We start from the raw sequence: 15927 nt of genomic DNA on the forward strand, positions 1-15927 counted from the left end.
CAATTCCCCATCCTGGGAATTTTTGTTTAGGAAACCTAAACAAAAGCAGAGCATGAGAACCAGCCTGCGTGTAGGAACATGATCTTGGAGGTGGATTTTGAAGGTTCATCTCCCTGGGGATGAAGGGGTGGCTGGATGGGAGACCATGTCTGCATGACAGGGCCTCAGCCAGACAGACCATCGTGGGGTGAACCTGATTAACAGCAGAGATGGGTGATGTGTTACCCCGAAGCTATGTGGGAGACCTGGCGTGGGATCTCTTGGAGATACTTAAGCTTCCCATGGCACGTCTTGAAGGCTCACAGTCTGTGCCGAGGGTTTTGGCCAGAGCCCAGAGTCAGGTAGGGATGGGGCTGATGGTTTCATTTCCTTTTGATCAGAGAGGGCCGTGAATCAAGTCTATGCCAGAGAGGACGGCTGCAGACTGGAGCGATGGCTGCATCTCACCCCACAGGGCGTGACTAACGGGAGGCAGACACAGCCCAGCCTCCCCTGATTTGGGTGGAAGGGAATCTGAGACAATCACACCCCCCCCAGAGCAGCCCAGTGCCTCTCTGATATTGGCAGGGGGTGCGCTTCATGACCCACAAGGACTTTTTCATGTCCCGTGTCTGTGTAAAAAGGCATAGCTTTCAGATTGGTTTAAGCTGACAGCCAGTCTGTGGGGTTCTTGATGCAATGCTTACTTTGCTTTATTTTTTAAAAGTAAGTTTATTTTATTAAATTAAAACCAAAGCAATATCGGCCAAAAAAGCAAGCAAGGAAGAATTAATTGTCTCCATCGTTACTTGGCTGCCGAGGCCTGGCGAAAACTCCAAAACCCACCTACAGCCCCACCAGGCCTGGGTGGACTTGGCAGTATGCTGGTCACACATGGACAGCCAACTGTTTGGGCAACCTAGGAGTGGCTGGTAGGCTTGATGATTCTAGCAAAGCTCAGAACATTCCAGAAAAACAACAGAAGACAGAAGGTCTGATGGATGTACCTGCATGACAAAGAACATCAACATAAAAAACAACAACGATGATAGGCCTATGGTCACATTCTGGAGGCTTGAGGACAGGTTGTTTTCCTTCTCTGAAGAGTTGGGGTGTGTCATGACACCAATCCCATGACTGATAGAGAGGAGACCAGTTGTTCCAGTGGGACGCAGTTAGGACCGCAGCTTGCCTAGTAGGTCCAGGGACGATATTGAGAAATGCATGCTTTTCTCCAACCTAAAGGCATTGATGGAAATGTCACTTTAATGCTGAAAGGCTGCGGGACATGTATTTTCCAGGTCACTCCACACCTCTGGCGTCAGATCCCACACCACCTTTTCCTATGCACAGTGTCCCTTTAAGTCTCTCAGAAGAGAGAAAGAAGCTCCTTTGGAAATAAGATGAACAGGGAGCTCAGGTCTGCCAGGTAGTTGCCAAAAGATGATATTTGAGAAGCTCATGTCTCCATAATGCATCTCACATCCATCCCCCCAGGTCAGACCATCCTTGAACTTGATCATTGTGACACACAACTATGATCGTTGTTTGTCCAGAGTCAAAGAGGAAGCTAGGCAAGATGGCAACCCCAGATCGCCAGGACCTGAAGAGCAGGGAAAGGAATGGTGGCTTCACCTGGAGGTGAGAGAGGACATCAAATGGACCTGGCTGGCGTCATTATAAATTGCTCTTACAAAGTCAAATAAACACCTGCTCAAGTTAACTGACCAAATGATGTGGTTGTCTCCACTGGGTGCACACCCTGTCTTTGCAGAATTGACACAGTGTTTCTTCCTCTTCCATCTAGGTATTTGACATTTGACCAACCAATCTTTATGAACCCATCTAACAAAATGGTAGAAGCAAGAGAGAGTCTGGAGATGAGGCAGACCCCCACCCACCTATGGACGCATTACTATCTGCAGTGGTGCGCTGCAGGGAGTGGGCCGGCAGCAGTTAACAGGGCACTGACCCAACAGTGTTTTTCTTTCATTTGACCAATCCTCTGCTAGCAAGGGAACAAGTTTCTATGAGACGATTTGATCCGGCTGAAAGAGGAAAAAGCTGGGGCAGGTAAATTCCCCTTTAGCTAATCCTCGTTGGTGGCTCAGGAATTCTGTACAAAGAAAAAGTCTCACCTTTCTCATATGTCACAATAATAATTTTTTAAAATGCTTTCCTTGTTCTGCAGAGACACTTTCCAGTAATCAACTATAAGTTGTGAATTGCATCAGAAAAGCAAAAATGTACTAAATTAACGATTAAAAAGTCTACAGTCACATAAAACGAGGCATCCTATAGTCCACACATTTCAAAAGCTGCCCACAACCATTGACTGAACAAGAGTGGAAATGCGTAAATGTCACGAGGAGGCCCAACCTGTGGACAGCACAGCCCCCAGAAGTGATAACGGATGCTGCGAGGATGTGCCCAGCCAGTGGTCAGCACGCCATCATCTTGTCCTGATCCTGGTTGAATTACATATAGTCTAGGAAAAATATATAATTTTGACGTGGATCTGTATTCATGAGAGAATTTTGGCAGCATTATAAAAATGATGAAATGGTGGCGAGAAAGATGATCTCCAACAGGAAGAAGGCAGCACAGTTGCCCCAGGTGGAAGTCCTTTCTGGAAAGTTCTTCCAGAAGATCATGAGGATGGTAGGTCACTGAGATGAGGGCTCTAGAAGGGCAGGGGGTGATGACCGGCCTGTGAACTCACTGAGGTGAGCCACCATGTCCATGTTGGAGGGACCAGAATAAACCCGCACCCTCCAGAGGCATGTGCTAAGGACTTGCTACCAGAAAGAAATCAGAAGACAGAGTCAAGAGGAAATGAAACGGGAGAAGATAGAATTTCCTTTTCTATCTAGAGATTTTCCCCTGTGTTAATGGTTTGCAGCAACAAACCTCTGAGAGCCTCCCTGGACTTGGGGTGGACAGAAATTAATCCCCATGCCCCCTGCACTCACACTCTGCCTTCACAGGAGAGCAGCACCCCATTTCTCCCACACTCCTCAGGTCATTTCACTCATCCAGGTCTGCGAGGAGAACAGTAAAGAGGAAAACAGTGGCCCAAGCCCTCTGGGTGCACTCTCAGGAATGTGCCCCCAGCCTTGGACCGTTTCCTGTAGCCCTTTCCCTCTCCCCCTGCAAGCAGCCAGTCGATGGAGGGAGCAGCTCTGTTGTGAGGGTGAAGACAGAAAGGGCCTTGGCACCCTCGCGCTCTGCCCAGCTGAAGGGAGGAGCACGTACCTAGTCTTGTTCATGTGATGGGATTTATTGTGAGGATGCAGGGATCTCCTGGGAACTCAGAAAAAGCCCCAAAGCAGGTCTCACAAAAGACTGCCATCTCTGGGAGGGTCTCTCCATTTCCACCACCTCTTGCTCAAGGTCTGCGGCTCTGTCTTTAAGCTACACTTTATGTTTGTTCTTCAGCTCTTTTCCTTCTTGATCAGCTTCCTTTTATAGCCTTTATCTCAAACACAGGCCTTAATAATTCCCCAATCCTGAGTCAACATGACTGCAGCTCTGATCCCTAAGCTCCTTGGCAGAAGACTCCAGAATTCGGGTTCCGCAGCCTTGGCAGGAGATCTGCTTGACTCAGCCCTCCTTCCCCAGCCAGCCCACAAGGAGTAGAGGTCTCTGGCAAAGGCACATGCCCCTTGAAATTAATGAAGCATAAGACACAGCTTGTCACTTGGGCAGCCCCTGGGGACGTGGCCAAGTGGTCAGAGATCTTTGGCATCTGCACCCTAGTATGATCGTTTATCTTCACTGCTTAATTAGAAAGCTGTCTCTTTCTGCTTTGACTTTCTCCCCTTCACATTGGCCTGTGTCCCAGGTGACCTCAAGGTGTGCACATCATAGAGGGGACCTGGAGAAGAAGCTGAGCTGGAGATGCACTTGGTTTGAGCGTTCATGGCTGCTTTCACATACAGCCCAAAACTGCTGGCTCCCCTGATGTGGTAATGGTTTGGCTCCTAGAAGCACCCTGCTGCCCGTGGTAATGAACTCATCTGGCGCTGTGACAGGAAGAGGCGCCACAGAGTTCCTGTTGGGATGTGAACAGGCCCTCCGTGCCAGTCTTGGAAGGAGGTGAGCGGAGGAGAAACAGGCTTTCAGAGGACAGAGACAAACGTGATCTGGGGGAACTTTCTTCTAGCATCAGATGTGTAATACTATAAGAAACCACTGTTCTCACTGAGCCTGGTAAGGGTGAGAACTCTATCCTGTCGGGAATACTAGAGGACACAGTGTATTCGCTCATACCAAGAGTAACTTTTTAAAGAAGTGGAATTGGGTTGGCAGGACAAAGGCCCTCGGTAGAACTAGAATCAGCAAAATTTGTCGTGAGTCACTAATATAAGACAAAGATTTCTGAGTTTCAGTCACTACTTGGAAATCTCTGGGATCCATCCAATGTTATCAATAATGAGTAGTAAAGTTGAAAGAAAGTCTTTTCAAAATATGTTTAATGAAATAAATCAATAGATGAACCATGCATTATATTCCAGCTTGAGAAGTCATTTTAAAGTTTTGGTTACAACCCAATGCAGGAAGGAAGGACTTCCAGGGTGCTGCAGGTAATATGATAATAAAATCTACGCTGTCTTTGGTATATTTGCCAACTTTCAAAAATGACTATTTGTTAAAATGCATTTTCTCTTTCTAAAACATCTCCTTGATGTCTTACATAATTTTATATCGTTTTACATTCAGAGTGTCCCTAAAGGACACCCAGGTCCCAGGAGCCCACCACTCCTCCTCCAGGAGAGCAAAGGCTGAGCCAGCCTGAAGCATGCCCTCGGCTGGTTGCAGATCTGAGACAGAGTGGTCGGGGGCAGAGAGGACATATACAGATTCTACAGGACATGACACAGGACCCGAGGCCCCCATCAGCCATGAGAATGGCCACCAATTCAGAGAAGGGGCCATAAGCACCTGTGTCCCCCAAAGCACATGCCTCAGGGAGATAATGGGTGTGTGGTCCTTTCCCTGGAAGCAGCTCAGCCTTTACTGACCAACTAGACGGAGGCAAAGCTGCTGTTTTCATGTCTGCACCTTGTGCCAAGGGGCCCTGAACAAGGCAGCCATCAATCTCAGCTATTTATCTGAAAGTACCAGGAGTGCTTTACAAATACTATTAAATCTCTAGAAAAAAAAAAAACACAATGAGTTCAATACTGTTACCACTCCCACTTTACAGAAGAGGACACCGAGGCACAAGGACATGAAGCAGGTTACCCCAGATCACCAGCTGGTAATGACACCAGGGGTTCCTAGTGCTCCAACCACTGCACCAAGCAGAAGGGGAAGGCTGCAGAAGGCTCCGTGGCAGCAGTTCCCCAAACCATCCCTGGGCTTTCCTCTCCATCCATGAGACCACAAAGGTGGCCGTTCTCATCTTGGGCTGTTGTGGGTAAGTCAAATGCTGCAAGGGAAGAACTGTGGCCAGAAGTGACAGACAGCAACCCGAGAGCAAGGGACACAGTGACTCAAGAAGACACCTAACGGCAGGACCCAGAATTAAGATGGACAAGAAATCAGGAGCCATTCTTTAGGGTCAAATGGATCCCACAGTCCTTCTGTGACAATACTGTCCCCAACAATCTAAATTGTGACTGAGAGTCATATGGAAAAATGAACAGGAGCACGTTTTCCTCCCTGTCTGCAGAATGCACCTTGGAAGGACTTTGCTGTTGAAGTAAAGGAGGCTGGGAATCCTTAAAAGACAGGCTGAGGCCCGTGACACACAGACTAGCACATCCGGTGCCATCCCAGGTGACTGGCACGTGGTAGCTATTTGAGGCATCCTTCCACAGGGCCTGGAGGTGAGGAGGGGGCGGGGAAAGGGTGCCGGCTGACAGGGCTGCTGCCCAGATCTGGGGCGCGCAGGGCTGGCACAGGGAGGAGAGATTCCACTCTGGCAAAGAAGTGTCCAGACAGCCCCAGCGTGAAGTGTGAAGCAGACTTGGGATAATGGCGCCCCACGACGCAGCTGGGAAGGGATCAGCCACGGAACCAAGGGGAAAATGGGATGTCAGGTTACTGCAGGTCGGAAATAAGAGCCGAGGGCTACTTCTCTCTGCAGGTGGTCTTCAGTGTTCTGGTGGGTCCAATGGATCCAGAAAATAGCTGTACTGACAAGAAAATATGGACTATCCAATGACAAGTCATGATTAAACACACACATGACCCCAGTCTCCTCTCTTTGATGAAGAAAAGCAGGACCTTCAATTTGGGCACAATGGACCAACAAATATTTGGGCAGTCCTCGAACTATTCCTACACATCCTGTGAACGGTGACACCCAGTCTCTGAGGTGCTGCTCGAGTCTCTGGTTCACATGCACACCAAGTGCAGCCATTCTGACCATGCGTTTTGGGTAAGTTTCCTAGCTGAAGAAAGAGGTGTTAATTTTTAGAAACAATTATCATTATGACCTTGATGATTAAGTAGGATAATTAAACAGCGTTGTGACTAATATGTTTTATATCATAAACATTGCTTTCTGATCTACTTACTGGAGGGAAATGCCATTTTTGAAAAGAAATGAGTATTTTTTAACATGATTAGCAAGCCATCTGTTGACATTTTGGTGCAATCTCTCATGAAAGTCCCTAGCTTACAGCTTTAGTTTTATCATAGCAAGAACCCAAAATAGTACTGCCTTTTGCAGTTACATCAAAATAAGGTGATTTAGAAAGGGCACTCTTTGGAAAATGCAAGCATACATATCAAGCTCACCTAGGCCACCTCTTTGGAGACCCAAGGAAGTCCCAACTTGATGGCTGATAAGTGAAGGATGCCTTCCTCCTTCCTTTCCTCCTTCTTATGGCGTGGACATAACAGATACAGGCTTGGAATGTAGATAGACCTGGGTCCAAATCCTACATTCACCAGGATTCCTTTGGTTGTAAGGGATAGAGACAAACAAGGAATTAGCTAAAGCAAGAAGAGAGAATTTATTGAGTCAAAAGCCAAAACCACAGGAGGGACGGGGTGGAGCTGGCCTTGGGAGCAGATCACACATGACCTGGACGTGTTTACTTTGCTGTCTTATCTCCACAGTGCATGTCACTTTCCAGTTCTCAGATCAGCCATTCAGTGGAGCCAGAAGCCACTTGTTGGCCACCATGATCAACCCCAACTTGGATATATGACCACACTTGATCCAATCACTGTGGCCTGAGAAACTTTGATCTCAGATCTTCCCCACATCTCCCACCCCAAATACCAAGTAACCCAGACACTAACCTTAAGACTGAAAGCAAATGAACCAATTTACTTAACCTTATCAACTCCTTGCAAATCAACAAAAGGGGTATCAACATTTGCAAGAATAATTGGGGGGGCAGTGAGATATCGCTTCGAAAGAGTGTTGGCCATTGAAGCAGCTGATCCCCTACTGCCCTTGCTCTTTTGCACATGATGTCCTGTTTGAAGTGAGCCCCATTATCCATGGGTCACATATGAGGAGTGGAGCTGAGGTTCAATGAGACATGTGCTCCATGTGGCTAGAGGGAGAGAAGGACAGAAATGAAGCCCGGGTCTACTGCCTTGGTAAGTCCTTCCTACATCCTCCCCATCACCCTGAAACAGGAAGACTCACAGCCCTGACAACAGGAAGGCCATGCAGTTGGTCTGTGATATGGTTTGGGTATAGTTTTTCCCCCAAAGAATATGGTGTAGATATGCATGCACCCCAAATCCCCTGTATTCATGCAGGAGGAGAAGTATTTGGATTATAAAAACCATGACGTAATCAGTGGAATAATCTAATGTATGGGTTAATAATTTAAATTGATTCCTGGGTGGTAACTGCAGGCAGGTGGAACATGGCTGCAGGAACTGGTCACCACGGCTGGGGGACTGCACATTTTCTTCCTGGCTTCTTGCACTCTCTCTGCTCCCATGAGGTGAGCAGCCTTCCTCCACCAAGTCCTTACGCCATGAGATTCTGGCTCATCCCAGGCCCAGAGCTATAGAGTCTGCCAACCAGAGACTGAACCTCTGACACCAGTAGTCCAAAGGAAACCTTTCCAGACACTAGCCCTAAGACTGAAAGCAGATGACCCAATTTACCGAGCTCCTCTGAGTTGCTCCTGTCGGGAATCTTGGTCCCAGCTACAAAAACCTACCCGACACATTCCCACGTCCCATGTTCCGTGTAAGGGAAGCGAGCCCCGGAGGCTGGGAGCGATGGTTCCCCTGCTCTCTTGCCTTGGAGTCTCAGAGCGATGCCTCTCGGCTGGCCTTTACACTGTGGCTCCTTGTGACTGTCAAGAATGAGCTGAGAGCCCAGGGCTGTCCCCCGCTGTGCCTGTGGACACACGTGCTGCCCTTGCTCTTTTGCTCTTACCCTCCCGCTGGCAGTCACGAGTCACTTAGACACTGTTGACATTGTTTTTCGCTGGGGTTGCCAGGAACGTTCCCTCCGAGTGGACAGAGAAGTCCTTATTCAGCAGCTGGGTCCCAGCCCTTCCTCCGATGCACCTCCTCGGGATTCCCAGGGCTAGGACACAAGTTGCAGTCCCTACAAAAACGAGCTTGGTTGGACTTGATCCATGCACACATTGGGGTTTGGTGGCTCCATCTTGCAGTGGCATCTCCCAGGGGGCACCTTCCTCTTGGTCCTCTCCAGACTCATGGCTCTCGGGTTCTGTCACGCTGCACCTGTCTCCCTTCTCAGCAGGATGGCCAGCCTCCAGCCTCCTCATCAGATTCCGTCTCTAAAGTGGCTCAGGTCTCCAGCTGTCCCTGATCCTCTGTTCCATTGTTCTGGGCCCTGTAAGCTTCCCCCCTCTTCTCCTGACTGCCCTCTTTCTACTTCTTCCTCTCACCCTGTTGTCCCCACCCAGACTGAAGGGCTATCACTGAGACAAGTCCCTGGTTTATCAGAATTGCAGGTGGGGTGGGTGGGGTTCAGGCTTTCCCAACTCTTGGATCCACCCAACTCAAGGCAGAGTTCCTCAATCTCCTCAATCCAGTTCCAGGACTAGGGTCCAGAGTGAATCTCCAACCCACTCTCCTATTCCTCCCAGGTGCCAGGCGAGCTCAGAGGTTTTTATCATCAGCTCAGTCGGGTACACCATCTTCCACCGGCACCCTTTTTCTAAACTTTCTGAAGTATGGCTTTTCAAATGAGAAATAAACAATCCGTTGCCTTAGTCCTGGATTTTGACACGTCATTCACATGACTTGGAGAAAGGACTCCTTGGTATCAAGATTGAAATTCAAAGAGTCTGGCTATGGTGGAGGGGGAGATAAACCTTTGTATGTCCATGTGCCACATGGGTGCCATGCTCCATGGGCACCTTTATGCACACTGACCCTCTGTGTACACTTTGTTACAAAGAAAAAATTGGGGGCTTTTTAGATGTTCTTTTTAGAGCTATGGAAAATAATAAAAACATAAAATCAGAAGAATTAATTATCCAATAACTGAATATTGGCCAGGTTAACATGATACAACAAATGAAAAATATTAGACAATGGGTAGAGAAGATATATGCTCTTTTTGCAATATGGAGTCAAACAAATTCTGAAGAAGAAGAAATCAAGTTACAAAGTTTCAGGCACAATGTATGGGCTGTGTTATAAAAATAGTTGTGCTTTATACAAATAATGGATATCACAATTATCTTTCAGTGCTAAATTGATGGATGATGTTTGTCCTTTTCTACTTTACAGTCTATTTTATGGTAGGATACTGGATTTTTTAATTGGAAGAGAGCATCATTAGCTATTATCATCAAGAAGCACACCATCATTCTGTTTCTACTTCAAGGTGGACCTGACCCCACCCATGAGGTCTTAAATCCCAAACAACTGCATTTGCTTTCTTCCTGGCCACTGTGTCATAGGATGAACTGGGAAATGGATTTGGAGAAGGTGGTCCTCCTTGGGTGGGCAGGTCCAAGGGCTAACTAATGTGTCACTCCAGACTTCTCCTGACCCCTTGCAGGGCTTTCCTTCAAGGGTGGGCAGCTCATCCCAAATTAAAGCCTAAACACCATGAAAGGTATTTAAGCTAAAATCTTACAGAGGTTGCTTTTTATTATTATTATTATTCCTGGATGAAATCCCTTGATCCTCTGTGAGCATCATGAATCTCCAAGAGAGGGCTTGATGTGTGGAATGTGTCCCAAGCATAAGTGACAGAGGGTACCTGTGAAGGGGAAACATCCCCTAAACCAGCAGTCCACAGGAAACGTGGGAAAATGTGAGCTAAGACAAGCCATACCTGAAAGAGGTCAGTCACGACACTATCAAAGGTGATGTCCAGCCTGTCCCAGGTGTCCTCTGGGTCCTGGGGAGCTGCATTCTACTGAGGCAGAGTGGCTGGCCCCTCGCTCACTGGTGCTCAGTCCTCTCCTTCTCGTGTCCCACATGTCCTCAGTGCCCGCAGCCCAGGGCACTCAAACCAACCTCCAAGTTCCTTTTAATGTGGTCTTTCGACTGGGGTCATAGCAGTGCACACCATCCACAAAATATTTTCAATGCTCCCTGCATGCAGTCACTGTGAGGCATCAAAGTCTCCTGATTGAAAAGCCCTATCGAAGCAGAAGGGGTGGTGGCTTAGCTTTCTTTGAAGGATGTTTCAATGATATTTCAGTAATATCAATAATAATAAAAAAGCTGAGAATCCTCACCAACCCCTACTTTTATGTTTTGTCCCTCCATTGCCATGGGACTTACACTTGGCAATAAGACTTCCCCCCTGAGAAAATTTTTAATTATATATATTCCATGTCTGCACCCCCACATGACATCACGTCAATGAATGTGTTTTTTGCAAAAGGTTAGGGAGATCAGACTTAGGATCTGACTTCCTTAACAAGACTCCTAAAATCAAGAATCAATAAATGGGATGGATTCAAATTAAAAAGCTTCTTCTCAGCAAAGGGAACAATTAATAACATGAGTGCCACAGTCTGGCTGGGCACAAAATAACCAAGCTGCCACACAGCCTTATAGGTTCCAAACAGGAACTCCTTTATTCTCCGAACTCCTGTGAACACCACGCAGGTGCAAGCAGCCTTCTCCTGGGACACACCACACCAACCGGAAATCCCTCCTCCAGAAATCCCTCCTCTGGCACTTCCCCAACCAATGGGAACTCTCCGGGGATCCCTGTGAGAACTCCAAAGTAGCAGGCCAAGGCGGACAGCAGGGGTCTAATATACAATTGAATGTACAGCTTAACATAACCATTATCATCTCAATGGCTTGCTGGTGTCACCTCTCAACCACTCCATTCTGGCAAAAATGCCATGCGTCATTCCGACTTGGCTATAGCTCTAAGCACATGAGGAGAGATCTAATATATTGGGAGAAAATCTTTACCACATGCACCTCCGATAAAGCATTAATCTCTAGGATATAAAAAGAACTCAAAAACTTAACACCCAAAAATACAAATAACCCAGTCAATAAATGGGCCAAGGAACTGAACAGACACTTCACAGAAGAAGAAATATAATCCATCAACAAATATATGAAAAAGTGTTCAACATCTCTAGTAATTAGAGAAATGCAAATCAAAACTACTCTAAGATTTCATCTCACTCCTGTCAGAATGCCAATCATCAAGAATACAGGCAACAATAAGTGTTGGTGAGGATGTGGGGGAAAAGGCACCCTCATACACTGCTGGTGGGACTGCAAATTGGTGCAACCACTAAGGAAAGCAGTATGGAGATTCCTCAGAAAACTGGGAATGGAACACTATTTGACCCAGCTATCCCACTCCTTGGTTTAAACTCAAAGGTCTTAAAATCAGCATTCTAGAGTGACACAGCCACATCAGAGTTTATAGCAGCTCAACTCACAATAGCTAGACTATGGAACCAACCTAAGTGTCCCTCAATAGATGAATGGATAAAGAAAAGGTGGTGTATACTCAATGAAATCTTACTCAGCTTTAAAGAAGAGTGAAATGATGGCATCTGTCAGTAAATGGTTGGAGTTGGAGAATACCATGCTAAATGAAATAAGCCAATCCCACAAAACCAAAGGCCAAATATTTTCTCTACTATGTGGATATTAATTCACAATAAGGTGTGGGGTGCTAGGGAAGAATAGAGTTACCTTAGATTGGGTAGAGGGAAGTGACGGGAGGGAAGGGGAGGGGATGTGGAGACAGGAAAGACAGTAGAATAAAACAGATATTATTACTATATGTATATTATGTATATCACATCACCAATGTGATTCTGCAACATGTACACTCAGAAAAATGAAATTGTATCCCATCTATGCATGATCTATCAAAGTGCATAAATGCATTCTACTGTCATGTATAACTAATTAAAACAAATTTTAAAAAATTTAAAAAGTGTGGGAGTTAGTACTCAAGAAAATGAGAATTTCTCAGACTCACTTGAAACCAGGAGAATATGTCTTGCCCAAAGGGACAATAGTCTTCATGGCTTCTTCATTATCCTTCTCCAAAATGCAGGATCATTCACATTCCATGCCAATAAGAACCGTTTACTAATGCCTGCCAAGAAAGGCTGTGAAGTGTGGTGGTTAGAGCATGACTCTGTCCCCAAGTCCTAGAGGACTTCCTTTTCCCTGGTGACCATGGCACATTGCTCAGTCCCTTTGGATGCCTTCCTCTACTCCTCTATGAAATGGGAACAGACATGCACCATCTCAGTGCCAGACACACAGTGGAGGTCGTGGAGGTGGGTGCTGGTGAGTTAGAACCCCTGGGAACCAAGAGAAAGCTGCCCAGAGGCTCCTGGAAGAGCAGGCCCTCTCTTGGCCAGCCTGCTGAGTACACCTGCTGTCACAGAGTCGCATGGCACACCTTCTTCAAGTCCTTACACATTAGGGAGGAATTTGGTGGCCACACTTGTCCCATAGGCTGAAGATGCAGCGTGGACCTCAGAGCTGCCCTGGTCAGCCTGGGTTAAGAAGTCTGATCACAAGCAGATGAGGCTGAGAGGGATGACCACCACGCCCAGCCATGCCAGAGGCACCAGGGCGTTGAAGTTATGGAGTCCGTGCGGCCAAAGTGGGGAGGAGGCTGGACAGCAGAGGTGAGTGTGGAGGAGAGGTCAGATCAAGACTGCACTCACTCACCTCCTTCGTGATGTTAGCATCCTCCTTGTTACTGATCTTGGTTGGCAGCTCCTTCCTAACTCCCTGATTGTTAAGTTCTGAAACACTTATTAAGAAGCAGAGCTCTTCTCCCTGCTGACCTTGGGTTTCAGAAGGACTCATTCCGGCTGGACCACACCAGGTCTGCCAAGCACTTGGCCCAGGCACTCAGGTCCTGCCTCCTCAGGATGGGTGCTGCCCTGGCTTTTCCTACTTCTTGTGCCTTGGAATCTCTCATCACCACCGTGGTTTGGGGTCTGGCTGTCTGGGTGGGCGTGCCTTCTCGGCTTCCACCTGGGATTTGCAGTTTTTTTCTTCCACTCCACACACCCCACTGCAACACCCCACTGCTCTTTGCCTGGAAACCACCTGAGTTTTGCTCAACCTAGGGAGGGACCCTGAAACCGGACCAAACGCTAGAGCTGGTCACACCACTGTGGGTCCCTGCATCCTCCTATGGCCAATAGCCTACCCTAGATTTTCTGCAGATATTTCCATCAAATCACAGTTACATTTGGTGGGAAATCAGAGTCTATCACACTATCTTACCTTGGGACTCAAAGAGCGTTCCTGAAGTCCACTCCGGTTGAGGAAACATGGCTGACCTGGAGAGACACAGCAGGGTACTGTCATTTGATGCCCCTGGAGTTGGCCCCTAAAATATTCATTTCAAATCAGAAATGATGTATTTTCAGAGGACGTGAGCAGTTAAAAACTGCCAGCGTTGAGTTTCAATTTAATGGCATAAAGAATGTCACGTCCATGTGACACAGTCATCATCCTCTTCATTGTAATGCGACTTCATGGCATAGACGGCATCATTGCTATGCGAGTTTCCATGCAAATAATGTCATTTGAATCCTTTTAGCAGAAGATAATGACACAAGAACTCCCTGAGCCAGGGGAGCAGCTTTGAAATGAGAACTTTCAAATGACAAAAAGCAAGTTGTGCCTTGCTTATTCATTGTCTTCTAGTTTCTCCTCCTCTCTCTCTCTCTCTCTCCCTCTCTCCCTCTCTGTCTCTCTCTCTGACTGTATCTCTGTCTCTGTCTCTGTCTCTGTGTCTCTGTCTCTCTCTCTGTCTCTGTCTCTGTCTCTCTTTCTCTCTCTCTCCCCTCTCCCCCTTTCTCTCTCTCTCTCTCTCTCTCTCTCTCTCTCCTCTTTTTCTGATTCGGAGTGGGCACTCAGGGCCAAGGCAGGTTGAGACCCAGGGCAGTGAACGGCTCTGAGGACACGTGGAACGTGCTCAGGGGTGGATTCATCAGGAGCAGGAGGATAAGCATCACAGTAGCTGGGAAAAAAAGAGAGACTGGCTTTGCCTCTGGAGGGACAGCGTGGCTCCTCGGGGGAAAAGGGATGCTCAGGAGGAGCTGGGCTGCCCTGTGAATAGTGGCTCCTTTGCATTATGCTGGGCTGCCTTCTCTTGGCTCACTGTTCCCTGGCATGCGGCCCCCGGGCAGCTGGGCCTCTCCTAAACAGTCCCTGTGCTGGTGCCATGGAAGCCCTGTGTGCAGCAAGATCTGGGGTACCCACCTTCCCTTGCAAGTCTGCTCTGCGCCATGAGGCCAGCAGGAGCTTCCTTCCACCCAGAGTTCACAGGTGGAGTCTGCAGGCTCAGGGCGCTGATGTGATCTCCAGATGCCCAGGTTTCCGCACTCCCCGTGGGCCCAGCCCTGCTGTCATGCAGCCAGTCGTTCAACCCTCCTGGACACCCAGAGCAGCAGTTTTAGTATTCATGGGGGCCCAGAGAGGCAATGGGACCTATCCAGGGTCAGGGCCAGAAGGGAAGCCTGGTCATCTGCCCTAGCTCTTCCCTGTCCTGCCCATCAGGCTCAATTGGACCTGGGCTCAATCATTGGAGTGTCACACCTCAGGATGGAGTTCAGGGCCCAGTTAGGCCAATGCTCCCTGGTCTCCCTGTTCTGCTGGGGAGGCAAAAGCCGGGTTCATCTGAGTTTCCTGAACCCAGAGGGAGTCCTCATGTCTGATCTGTGACTGCAGGAAGAAGTGCGTAGATAAAAATACACTGGACAAGTGTGGCCTTGGGAGTGCACATGCTGGGTCTCCCGGCTAGAGCCCCGCAGTGTGCAGAGAGGGATCTAGAATAACGGCTCTTTGTGTCCAGCTTAGTGGAGACAGGCAGCTCCCCACCTGCCCTCCCCCCTCCTGCTCTGGGAGCTGCGGGGCATATGTGGCCATGACCTTGGCTGTCTGGCGGTCTCTCAGAGGAAAGACAGAGGCAGATGGAGGGCTCTTGATATTTAATAGGGGCCTGACATAACCCACAGCTTGCCTTGCCAGGGGACATAAGGCCCCAGGGGAAAGGTGATCATTAACCCCAAGCCAAACACAGGTACCATGTCCATCAACATAATAGATAGCTCAGGGCATGGCCCTCACCAGCATGCCCTGAGCTCAGTGTCCATCAGCACTGGGAAAGAAAGTGGCTTTGGCCTTAGAAAAATGTGCTGCAATGCACCCACCACCACCACCACCCCAGTGACTGAATGTTCTTGAAATGCTACCAGAGGAAAAAGGAAAACCAGACCCCTCTCCTGTGGGAGGACCCCTGGACACAAGGCAGTCTCCGGCACAGTCTCTGTGCATTGCTTTTGGGTGAAGTAACTGAGGCCCAGGAGGAAGAAATGATGGGGCCTGAGACTCCGGTTCTCTTCCTGTGGGCTTCCTTTCCTCCATGCTTAGTTCAAGAAGCCAAAATACGAAACTTTAAATAAATCCAGCCAAGGTCAGAAATGTAAAGTGCACTCTACGCTTCTGCTAGGTATAAGGCTGCTTTCTTCCAAGGCGGTCCTGGGGTGGGTGGAGTCCTACAGC

This window comes from Urocitellus parryii, chromosome 6 (assembly GCF_045843805.1).
Source record: "Urocitellus parryii isolate mUroPar1 chromosome 6, mUroPar1.hap1, whole genome shotgun sequence".
NCBI classification, from domain to species: Eukaryota; Metazoa; Chordata; class Mammalia; order Rodentia; family Sciuridae; genus Urocitellus; species Urocitellus parryii.